Source organism: Cucurbita pepo, chromosome 2 (genome assembly GCF_057944985.1).
Source record: "Cucurbita pepo subsp. pepo isolate OVF chromosome 2, ASM5794498v1, whole genome shotgun sequence".
NCBI classification, from domain to species: Eukaryota; Viridiplantae; Streptophyta; class Magnoliopsida; order Cucurbitales; family Cucurbitaceae; genus Cucurbita; species Cucurbita pepo.
Genome location: NC_141799.1, coordinates 7,052,932 through 7,066,010, shown reverse-complemented (window position 1 = coordinate 7,066,010; position 13,079 = coordinate 7,052,932). Strand labels below are relative to the sequence as shown.

Genomic DNA, 13,079 nt, shown 5'->3' with positions numbered 1-13,079 from the left:
CATCATATTAAGGTAAACGTCACGCAATCATCATACTCATCATATTGCCACAAAGTGCATCAAACATATCAAGTACGACATTTATCAAAATATATATATACTGAGCACATCATCAGGTATCATAACCCACACATCATCATAAGTCATACATCATCATAACTCATATATCGCATCGTACGACATAGTTCATACAACATCGTAACTCATACAATTTTTAGCCTATCCTATAGTAAGGCCACTTGCCTGGTTGGCCTTAGCCGAAGTATTCCCTAATTTATTTAACGTAAGCTCCCGTTCCTCCAGAACTACACCAAATGTTTCCAAGGTTTGCTTCCTATCGCATCGTTCGTCACCTTTTGTTAGTATTTTACATTTTAATTAATAATCCAACTAACCACGTGAAATACCGCTCTAAACAGTCTCAATAAAAATCGAATTCCATGTTTTCATTGTTTCTAAATTATATAGGATAATAAAATTTAAAACTTAAATTAATAATATGTCAATATTATTAATATTTCAAGTGGCTTGTATAATTCAAGCTTTAATGTTATATCCAGAGATACAAATATAATAATTTCTCATATTTTTCATTTTTCTTCCCTCACTTATTTCACTTCTACGTTATATTTTAATTATGTTTACAGTAATTAACAGTACTTGCTATTTTTAACCCGTTCTAATTTTCTTTTCTTTTCTAAATTCTTTTCTCTTTTGTTTTTTTTCTTTGAACTCTAATTCTTTTAAGTCGTTCAATTCTACGTCCATATCTAATTATTTTAAGCAATTTAAATCTAAAATCTAATTCTTTTAATCATTCTGTTGGACAGTTTAATTCTATTCCCAGATTTTTTTTCTTTAGCTTTACTATTCCCAAATCTTAGGTTTTCTTTTTATTTGAATATGTTTTCCAGATCTTCTTTTCATACTGTTTGCCAAATCTTCGTTCTTTTTTTATTTGAATATGTTTTTTTTATTTGAATATGTTTTCGAGATTTCCTTTTCATCTTGTTGGCCAAATGTTAGTTCTTTCTTTTTTTATTTGAATATGTTTTTCGAGTCTTCCTTTTCTTATCTTCCTTCTCATCCTGTTTTCCAAATCTGAGTTTTTTTTTTTTTATTTGAATATGTTTTACAGATCTTCATTTTAAGCAATTTAAATCTAAAATCTAATTCTTTTAATCACTTTCTATAATTCTTTTAAGCAGTTTATTTCAAGGGGTTTAATTTTACTCCTATATCTAAATAGTTTAATTCGGCAGTTTAATTCTATTCCCAGATTTTTTTTTTCTTTCTTTACTATTCCCAAATCTTAGGTTTTTTTTTATTTGATTATGTTTTCCAGATCTTCCTTCATCCTGTTTGCCAAATGTTAGTTCTTTCTTTTTTTTATTTGAATATGTTTCCCGGTCTTCCTTTTCCCTATCTTCCTGCTCAGTTTTCCAAATCTTAGTTTATTTATTTATTTATTTATTTGAATATGTTTTACAGATTTTCATTTTCATCATGTTTTCCAAATCCTTTCTTTTTTTTATTTGAATATGTTGTCCCGATCTTCCTTTTCCCTATCTTCCTTCTCATCCTGTTTTCCAAATCTTAGTTTTTTTTTATTTGAATATGTTTTACAGATCTTCATTTTCATCATGTTTTCCAAATCTTTTTATTTGAATATGTTTTACCGATCTTCATTTTCATCATGTTTTCCAAATCTTGTTCTTTTTTTTATTTGAATATGTCTTCCAGATCTTTCTTTTCCCTATCTTCCTATGTTTTACATCATGTTTTCCAAATCTTGTTCTTTTTTTTATTTGAATATGTCTTCCAGATCTTTTTTTTCCCTATCTTCCTATGTTTTACAGATCTTCATTTTTATCATGTTTTCCAAATCTTGTTTTTTGTTATTTGAATATGTCTTACAGATCTTTCTTTTCCCTATCTTCCTCTCTTTTTTATCTATCTATTCCATCATTCAACCCGATAATTTCTAAATTTCTAATTCAGATCTAGATAATTGCTAATATCCTTCTTAGAAAAGAAAATGTAAATCTGAATACTAACCTTTTCAGATGACATCTCTCTTCTGCCTTACTTCCCGATCTCTCCATTATTGTATAACCATCTCTCCATTATATGCATTCTTTTCCTCCACAAAAATATTTTCTTTCTATTTCTGTTTTTGCTGAATTATTGATACTAAATGAATGAGATATTTTAGGGGATGGACGGAGAGATTAAAGGAGGTGGTCAGTTCTTTTTTTCTTTTCTACACACACACACACATATATATATATATATATATATATATATATATATATATTAAACCTAACGGGGCGTTACAATTAACCTAGCAGGCGACAACTTGGGTAGCTACTGTAGCCAACACATCGGTAGCCGATATCTGACGTTGAGGTGCTACCTTAAAAACTCTCTCTACCCGGTGGAGACAACATAGTGAGTGCTAGCCTACTCGTCATCCATTAGAGGTTAGCTGACGAACCCATCCCATAGTCTATGTCGTCTCCCAAGGTTGGGGGTGCAACCTCCCAGTATGTGTAAACTCCACTAACTATCCCTATGATCAACCCCCCCCCCCCCCTTCACAAGATGGATTCACCGTGTAGGGTAACCATTGACTACCCACATTATTAATGGCCACCCATAGGACGGATCCACCATGTTAGGTAGTCCAACAAACTATCAAGTCACACATTTCTAACTAGCCTCATGTCTAGCTCAACAGTGTCGTACTAGAGTGGAAAGGAAAGTGGAAGCTCCACGGTTACTGTATCGACTGCTATCGACCTAGGAACTTTGTCTTCTAGGGATTTCGTAGTAACCTTCTAGCTCTCTAAGATGGTTTGACAATCTTGACATAAACTCACGTCTCTAGGTTTCTCATTTTCGATTTTCGAGTCTGGATCAATTAAGAGCACTAGAGACCTCACCTCTGATCGTCTCTCATAATTCTAATGCGCTCAATATACTAGAGACGTCCCATCTTGGGTCATAGTCTAGGCAAACTGACGCTCTCAACCCAATCTTACTTTTTTTGTGATGTCCCACATTGGTTGGGGAGGAGAACAAATCACCTTTTATAAGGGTGTGGAAACCTTCCCCTAGCAGACGCGTTTTAAAGCCTTGAGGGGAAGCCCGAAAGGGAAAGCCCAAAGAGGACAATATCTGCTAGCGGTGGATCTGGGTCATTACAAATGGTATCAGAGCCAATCACTGGACGATGTGTCGGCCTTCTCGCTGTTCCCCGAAGGGGGGTAGACACGAGACGGTGTGCCAGTAGGGATGCTGGGCCCCAAAGGGGGTGGATTTGGGGACGGTCCCATATCGATTGGATAAAGGAACGAGTGTCAGCGAGGATACTGGGCCCCGAAGGGGGGTGGATTGTGATGTCCCACATTGGTTGGGGAGGAGAACCAGACGGCTTTTAAAGCCTTGAGGGAAAACCCAAAGAGGACAATATCTGCTAGCGTGGATCTGGGTCGTTACATTTTTTCTACTCCTTATTCTCTACAAGGAGAATCATACATAAATCACGCACCCGGAGCACAGATACATAAATTTTCATCCTCCATTTCAGCATGATTGTGTACAACCAGTAGAAAAATAGTCTATTACATCATGCAAGGAATAAATCATTGAATGATTAACAAGTGTGACTATTTTTATGTTATCCAAACGTCGAGGCTCAGATCATACCAAATCTATCTACCTAGAGTTTTGTTTTCCTAGTATGCATGCATATCCAAGCGATCCCTATAGGTATTATTTCTTAGAATCCATGTGGTTACTTACATGGATGACGAATGCCTTCCCTCTATCGTGACGTATTTAAAAAAGAATTTAAGAGTTGAGTATTTAGGACTCGAGGTGAACCAAGTTTCATAGAAAAATATAAAAAAATCAGAAGATATTAAGAAAAACATGATATCATGAAGTATTTAGGAAAAAAATTCATGAAATTTGAAATATAGGCGATATGTGTCAAGCAACAAGTAGAATAACGGAACTGGAAAGGAAGAGGACACATGTGAACACGACATTAGAAGACCCAAAAAAAAAAAAAAAAAAGAACAAAAAGCCCACGGTTGAGACATGAGGCGTAATTTGGAAAATCGAACAAAATAGTTACACTCATGAGACTCAAATGCACGTCGTCTAAGCCCGATGCGACAACTATACGGCAATACATGTCGTGCAGCAAGCGCGCCTACCCATCCAATACACATGTCATGCATGAACAACCTTCCATCCACATGTGGGGTGATTGAGGACCTACTGAGAAATTTTAGAAAATTTGGAACTTCTAGAAAGCAAAAAAAAAAAAATGAGCTCGGGAAGGAATACATCACACAAGTATCTTTTCATAATTTCTTCAAGTAATACTTGTAAGGTCGTTAAGACATGCTAGCACATGAGCATATTTTACCTTACGTTGTTAGACCTAGGATAGAGTTTAAGATGCATGATATTTGAAATGCTTTCCATTACACTAGAGAGTAGGATTAGATGATATGATGAGTGCTCTGGCAATTGAGAGATGTTATTTTCCCATTGACCTTGCATAATTATTTAGATTATGTATTCCTCGTGATCAATATGATTCTCCCTAACTAAGCATTTATGACTATACCAAGTTAAGTTTAGGTCATCGGAGCTAGTAAAGTTTAACCTTGACCTAAGTTAGTACATTTCCAGCAAACCGAATGCCCTAAAATCGTAGAAGCGATAAAAAATGATACCATAATGCTCCAAAAAATTGGATTAGTCTTGATAATCTAATCCCATATTTCTAGGAAATATGAGTTTGGAAAAAAAAAAAAAAAAAAAAAAAACATAGTAAGAACCTAGTAATCCTCCAAAAAAAAATCTATGTATAAGTAAGAAAGCTCGGGAGACTTAGGAGGAGTGTGGACACTAACACTAGAGCCAAGTGTAACACCCCAAAGTCCGAAAGTAAAGAACATAAACTCCTACAGGATTTAAGCGGCCCATGTAAGACTTAAAGGATCTAAAAGAAGGAATTAAGGAATTCAAGCAAGTACGAGGGTTTTAACCAAGTCACTTCTTTATCTAGATTTAAGGCATTTGACGAAGAATTGGAAAGGAAAAAATAAGTAAAGGATAAAAATATCATTTTTAGAATTTGTAAGAAACTTTTCAAAATTATAATTTCTTATCTCGAAGAAATTTCAAGGTGTTTAGGAAGGAAAAAATTATGGATGAAGAATTTTTAGGAAATTTTTGGATTTTTTTTCAGAAAAATAATAATAAAATAATAAAAGTGGCAAATTACAAAAGTGCCACTAAAGTTCCATTTAATTACGAAATTGCCATTGAGGAAAATTTGTAAGAGATTTTGTTCCATAACCACCCAATAGAATGCAATCAATCTTATCATCACATCCAATAGTTGGATTGAGTTGAAATTTGGATATATTTCACAATCCTGACATTCTTTAGATCCAATGGTTGAAATTCAAAATAATTGTCGGTAGCACCCTCGCTCAAATAGATATTTTGAACGCATATTCTAGAAAAGTTTAATATAAAAAAGGAAAAATTAAGAACAATTCTAGAGCAATCAACATGGGTGCAAACTTGATCTATAAATAAGGAGTTATGGGCAATATTTTAAGACAAGAATGGAGTGATAAAGATTCCTAAAACTTGAGTTTGAAGCTTTAAGATTATGGATTTTTTTCTCTAGTTTCATTAAAATTCGAGGGTTATGGTCAATCATTTTCCCTCCTACCAACTCCTACACATCCCATATGGGATTTCCAACAAATTTTATGAATAAATAGGGCCTTGAAAACTCTAGAACCGGTCTGCCCAACAAAAAGTTTCTAGATTTATTTCGGCTAGAAACATGTTTTCAGGCGCACTTGTTATAACTCGAGCTACAATCCACGAAACAGTATGAAATTGGTTTTTACCTCTTCTTTGAAAATTCATCTAAATGTTTTGTGAAGAAACCGAGTTCATTCGAGGTCAATATAGATTTTTACAAGGGTAAAATTAGATGTATATGATAAGGGAAAATCGTGATTTTCGAGCAACCATGGAAGAAGAGGAAGCCCAAGGTTAAAGGTCAAACTTTGACCGATAAAAATTAAAGGTAGTCATATGTTGACCCTTCTACATTTTTTTATAATCAATTTGGACCTTTCTAGATCATTCTCATGATTTTTTTTATGGTTCCTGAAACTAAACTCAAAGAGGAATCTAATAAAGAAAGTTTGGAACAATTTGGATACCGAAAGCTTGAGAACCGAGGACTCAAACATCAACAATGAGGTAAGTACCCATCTTGGACTTTTCTAAAGAAATATATGTAAGAATCGCTTGGATATTTGTGTGAACCTTAATCAAGTATGAATTAAAGTAATCTAAAAGAAAAACACAAATAATTGAGAGTTAAGACCTTGAACAGATCAATTTACTCGAGATTTAAGTAACGTCAAAATAACCCTTAAATAAACTACACTGCCTACGAACTTTTTATAATGAGCATATTATGGAATTTTAAATTATATATGAAATATGGTGGTCATTGGATGAAGATAAGTAGCTAAACCAAGAAAGAGTGTAAAATGACCATAATACCCCTAAGGTAATCTACGTTCCGTTCATGATCTAGATAAATAGCTAAACTCAAGACTCTTCTAGAACCCTCTAAGGAATTTATTATGCCTCTATGACCTTCTAAAATAACTCATGTTTGTTAGTTTTATGGGTACATAAGCTAAAGAATGCATGATGCAATTATGCCTCGAGAACAATAAGAAATACATAAAATGTTTATGATGGAGAACCCAAGGAACAAGCTCTACAATTACCAAGGTAAGATATTACACTTCATGTCTTAAAGATTTCATGATATGAAAGAATGTTAGGTAATACTGTAATCATGTGTCCAATGTGACCCGACCTCCCACCACGTGACGCGTTTAGAGGCCCACGTTTTTCAGTTCTCCGTGGGATGCCTTGCATCATGTGTAAGGGCAAAAATAAATAAATAAATAAATAATAATAATAATAATAATAAAAGATTACGTTCAAAAACAACTTTTATCTGTCTCTCTTTACTAACTTCTCATCCTTCCCCTATTTATCTCTCCTCAAACAACCACTCGACAACAATTATCACTTCTCAACCAACTAATATCACCGTTGTTGAAAAAAAAAAAACAGAAAAACAAAAGAGGTGAGATTTGATAAAAACTAAAATAGTCTTCACATAAGAGGGCATACTTACCTGAAGATAGATGTTCATCAAGGTATATATTAAATCATTCCTTTTGTTTTATCCTAATTTCACTTTTAGGAAATCAAAACTAATTATATCTCGGATGTTGCAATTATTTAGTCAATAATTTTATACTAATTCTAATAAATCAGTAGCCAAATAGATTAAATTAAAAAGCAAAAATATAGTTAATAAAATTAAACTGTTTAAGGAGTTAAACGAGAAGAAAAGAAAAAAAGAAAATACAAGATAAGAAAAAAAAAAAAAAGATTTGGAAGATAAAAGGGAAGGATTGAAAGACCATTAAAAATTGACCAAAAATATTTATAAGAATGAATATAAATAGAAGGAAATGCGTATAGAAAATAAAAGGGAAGATTTTGGAGTAAGAATGAATAAAAATAAATTGGCTAAAAATATCCATCAATTAGAATGAAGACACAAACATAATAGAATGAAAAACGAAGATCTAAAACGTAATAAATTGTTGATACTTGCGAATATAATAACACATATATTCTCATTTATAAAGTAATTCTAAAATATAATAAGAAATTATAGTATCTCATAAATGGTATGTTAGTAGACATTATATTACTATATATTTATATCCCATGAAACATTAAATCTAAATTGAAAAATTAAAAATTTGTTAAATACTTAAACAAAATTTAGGAATTAGTATTACTCAAGGAATTTTGTGAACATTATTAATAGGGTGAAGCGTTGTGGCATAAGTGGGAACAAATTCGAGGGACGAAAGCAAGCTAATTTGGAGTTAGAACTTCGGTTAAGATCAAACAAGTTGCTTTACTATCGACATAGTTATATTTTATGTTGACACGTGTCCCGTGGTTCTGCATGTGTCATATATATATTGATATGTGTGAACTGTTTATGGATCGATATGCTTATGATATGATGTGTATATGTTATAATATTATGTGTGAATTGTTTATGGATCGATATGCTTATGATATGATGTGTATATGTTATAATCTGTGAATTGTATGATAATACTTATGGTAAGATGTGTTCAATGATATGTTTAAGATAGGATACGAGAATGATGCACTTGACGTAATGTAACAATAGGAGTAAAATATGTTCATAAAACGTTAAGGTTAGGTTACGTATCGAAGTGCTATGAATATGAGAGATTGATAAAGACGATATGATCACGATCAATTGATAAAAGAATACGGTTAGGTTATGGGTAGAAAGGGATAAGATTATGATATATTGATAGAATGATAGCGTTAGGATACGTTCCTGTAGCGATATGACTAAGGTACATTCATTTAACGATATAACTGTGATATGTATAAGAACGCAAAGGCTATGATAAATTAGGGAACGATATGACCATGAAGTGTTTACGATATGATAAGATTAGGATACAACATGTGAATGACGGATATATGTATATATATGTTGTGATATAATATGAGAATGATATAAAATATGTTATGGTACGAGAGATGTGATAAATTGACATATTTATGATATGATATATTGTGATGTGATATATTATGTTTAGATTATTTTATGTGATCATTGAGGTAATTATTTGTATGAATCGCACGTTATGAAATGTTATGTTAAAAGCATGAAACATTATATTATGTCTCATAAATTGTATGTATACATGTTATGAATGACATGATATCACGATAAGTGACATGAAATATAACCCCGTTAGAATTATGCATGATATGAGTACTGAAAAATGAGAAATGATACGATATGAATAAAAAATAATAGTGAGGTTATATTTAATAATGTTGAAAATGAAAAAATATTGGGACCTCATGCATTATGTGTTCTCATGGGATACCCCTATTCCATCACAAGAGTACAAATGCGTACACCACTAGGCAGGAGAACTATTATTATGTTTTACATAATGCTGCCGTGACGATTACTAATTCTAACGGGTGTCCAGTATAAAGAACTACCAGAACATGCTAGCCCGACAAGGAAAGGGGCCTAGCGGTGTGCGAACTAATTGGTGAGTCCATACTTGAACGTATGGGTTGTATGTAGAGTATATGGTACACACCCAAGCTGCCCGTTAAGATAGTGCCGTGGGAAAATAGACTGATATAATAGGTACTGTCATTGCATTCGCATGTTCTTGCATTTAACCCCAATAGTGGGGTCACTTACTAAATATTTCTTTAAATAGTCAAGCCACGTGCTACTTATATTTCAGGTTAAGGCAAAATATTCCTGTACGGCTGACAACGACATCACAACTCGAGACCATAGCACAGCATAGTTGCATTGATTTTCTTAGACTTAGGCTAGAATATGATGTTTTTTTTAATTTTAAACGCTTATTTATTTTATTGAGCCTTCTGTTGTGTTGTTTTCAAGGTATTTTCAAAACACGTAATTTCATAGTTGTGTTTTAAGATTAAGGTGACGTATTATGAAAGTTTAAATGAAGTATTTTCGTATTCAATGTTCATAATATGTATACAGTGACGACCTTAAATTAAGTAGAAAATTTCAGGTCGTTACACCATGCTTTTCTCAATAGGATGTCATGTTTGGCCTCATATTTTTCTCACCTAATGAAATGCCCTACACCATGTTCTGGGTACCCTATTCACGATTTGCAGGATGCCATGTTCACGTTTTGCACCGATCACATGACCTTTTTGGTCTTTCATAGGGAGTAATCTAGGGCCACAATGTTACAAGAAGATTGTAAATTACCTTAACCACGAATCAAGAACCTCCTAAGATCTTCCACGGTACAACATGTTCATGACTCGGACTACATTGCTTGAAACGTATGAAGCCTTAAGCGTAGGTATGCAGACTATGCCGCTTGGAACACATGAAGCCTTGGGCATAGGTATCAACCGGTATCATAGGGCAAACCCTGTATACAGGATTTTAGACTACGCTGCTTGAAAGGCATGAATCCTTGAGCGTAGGTATTTAGACTATGACATTTGGAATGCATGAAGTCTTGGACATTCAGGCTATCATAGGGCAATCCCTAGATATAGAATCAGACCGCATCGCTTGAAACGTAAGAAGTTTTGGATGTAGGTTTTTAGACCGTACCAAAGGGCAAGCCCTAAGGTGTGGGTTCAGAATATGTCATTTGGAACGTATGAAGCATTGGACGTTGGTTAAGACTGTTTCGATTGGAACGTATAAAGCCTTGGATACAGGTTGTCAGGTTCATGGAGGACCAAGGTCCTCCGGATAGATCATGATAAGAACCCACAAGTCAAGAATAGAACTAAAGGGTCTAAGTACTTAAAACAAAAACCAGAACAAGAAAAGAAAGAGTGTGGTACCCTAAGGACACGGTTAAGAGCCTACAAGTAGGCTACGTACAAAATCTTCGTACTCATTCCATGTTTTTGGAGTTGGTTGAGGTCGGGAGTGGACTCTGGAGCAAGTACCATAGACAAGCCTCACCAATCGTCCTCCACACCCTTTTGTTTTAAATATTTTGTGTCTGTTTCTTATTTTGTATTTTAATATTAAGTTGTGTTTTATATAATAATATATGAACTTTATTTTGATATACTATAAATATAATGTATATTATGATTTAAATTCCTTTTGTTTTAGTTCGCAAAGTATTTGCCATTCATTTTGGAGTTATCGAGTCAACCTGATCCTTACAACAAGATCGCTTTCTATTTTCTCTAGCATATGATGAGTGCTATTAGTGATCTAATTGGAGCTAGTAGTTATCCTCTTAGATGGAAATTATTCAAGAACCTAGTATAGTCGAGTTTGACCCAAATTGGTCATATAAGATAGTGTGACGACGCTATTAAGTTGCAGTCTTCTATAGAAATAGGTCTTTGTCGAAGTCGCATCTATTTATTGGTCTAAAAAATGTTGAGATGGCCAAGTTGGTCTAAGGCGCTAGATTAAGATTCTGGTTTGAAAGGGCGTGGGTTCAAATCTCACTCCCAACAAAATTTTCTATTTTAGCCTTTTTTTTTTTTTTTTTTTTTTTATTTTTATAAAGTTTTTAAAATTTGACCATTTGTATGTTTGACAATAATCCGACTCGGTGTCTGCTTTTGATACCATTTATAACGGCCTAGACCCATCGCTAGCAGATATTGTCTTCTTTGGGCTTTTTCTTTGGAACTTCCTCTAAAGGCTTTAAAATGAGTTTGCTGGGGAGAGGTTTCCACACCCTTATAAATAAGTGTTTCGTTCTCCACCCCAACCAATGTGAGATTTTACAATCCACCCTCTTCAGGGCCCAGCGTCCTCGCTACTGCTCATTCCTTTCTTCAATCAATGTGGGACTCCCACCAAATCCACCCCCCTTCGAGGCCCAGTATCTTTGCTGACACACTGCCTCGTGTCTATCCCCTTCGAGGAACAACCTCCTCGTTGGCACATCGCCCGTTGTCTGCCTCTAATACCATTTATAATGGTCCAAACCCATCACTAGCAGATATTGTCTCTTTGGGGTTTCCCTTTCAAGCTTCCTCTGAAGGCTTTAAATCGCGTCTCTATGGAGAGGTTTCCACACCCTTATAAAGTGTGTTTCGTTCCCCACCCCAATCGATATGGGATTTCACAATTCTGAGTAATTGATGGATGTTATCTTCCTATTGAGCTTGCATGAATGTGTAGATTATGTATTTCCTGGTGATCAATATAATTGCGTAACGACCCTAAATTTCCACATACTCAGAGTCGCTACTAGCATCTCATGCTCATCTCTAATGCGGAAATATAGCTCTTACATGAACATAATTTATAGCTTAAACTTCGAAAAAATGTTTAAAACAACTTCTTTTCTGGAAAAACACTGCCATGGTCTTACGTGTTTAAATACGAAATACTAAAATTTAGAGAAAATAAAAACAAATGCAAAATAACCTATTCTAACTTAAGACTAGTAATTTAAATATGAGTTTACCCCTATGCACGTGCCACAGTCTCTACTCGCGATGTCACCGTCCTCCGTACAAGTGCGCCTTGCCTTTACCTGAAAAATAATGTGGCACACGGCTTGAGTATTTCGAAGAATACTCAGTAAGTGACCCCACTATAGGGGGGGCCATGCAAATGCAAACACATGCAATCATGATTTAGGGACCTATCTCTAATCATCATAAAGGGTGTCCTCCAGTCTTGAACAAATTGGATATCTAGTACTTCCCTACACACGACTCACACGTACGAGTGTGAATTTCCAAGGCGCTCATACACTCCCTGGACCCTTTGGTCAAGCTAATTTGTAGCGACGTCCGGAGGTCAGCAAAACCCCATAGTGTCATGTGCCTCATGAACACCCTCATCTGTGTGCATTCGTGCTCATCATACGGTGTGCGTCCGCACTCATCATCTTTAGGGGAAGTAGCCCTATGCTTATGAATATACAATATGCATGAGGTCCCTCTAAATCCAATTATACGTCTCTCTGACACAACCCTCTAATCTCATCTCTTTGTTACACTGTGTAACAGGTGCTCATGGATATTTACATTAATATCTTTTTCTTACTCTTAGGGTTGTGTCCTATGTCGATCTACGACATGATGCAATATGGCATACAACATCATAATTTTCAACATGGAAAACATGATCATGTTAATAACATTGTCATGCATACATCATACTCATCATAGAAGCTAGTAAGTGCATCAAATATAACATGTACGTCATGCATCGAAACATAAATAACGTACATCTAACATACATCACAGCAAGTCATACTCATATATCATCATAATTCAAACAATCTTCCTATCCTATAGTAAGGCTCCTTACTTGGTTGGCCTTGGTCGAAGTACTCCCTAATTAGCTAAAC

General features: G+C 34.5%; 1 non-coding gene across 1 annotated transcript; it reads left to right on the top strand.

Annotated features, from left to right (window-relative positions):
* The first annotated feature begins 11,139 nt into the window (after positions 1-11,139).
* TRNAL-AAG (transfer RNA leucine (anticodon AAG)) lies at positions 11,140-11,220 on the top strand. Its single transcript has one exon. It is a non-coding gene; the product is annotated as a tRNA-Leu (tRNA).
* The last annotated feature ends 1,859 nt before the right edge of the window (positions 11,221-13,079 follow it).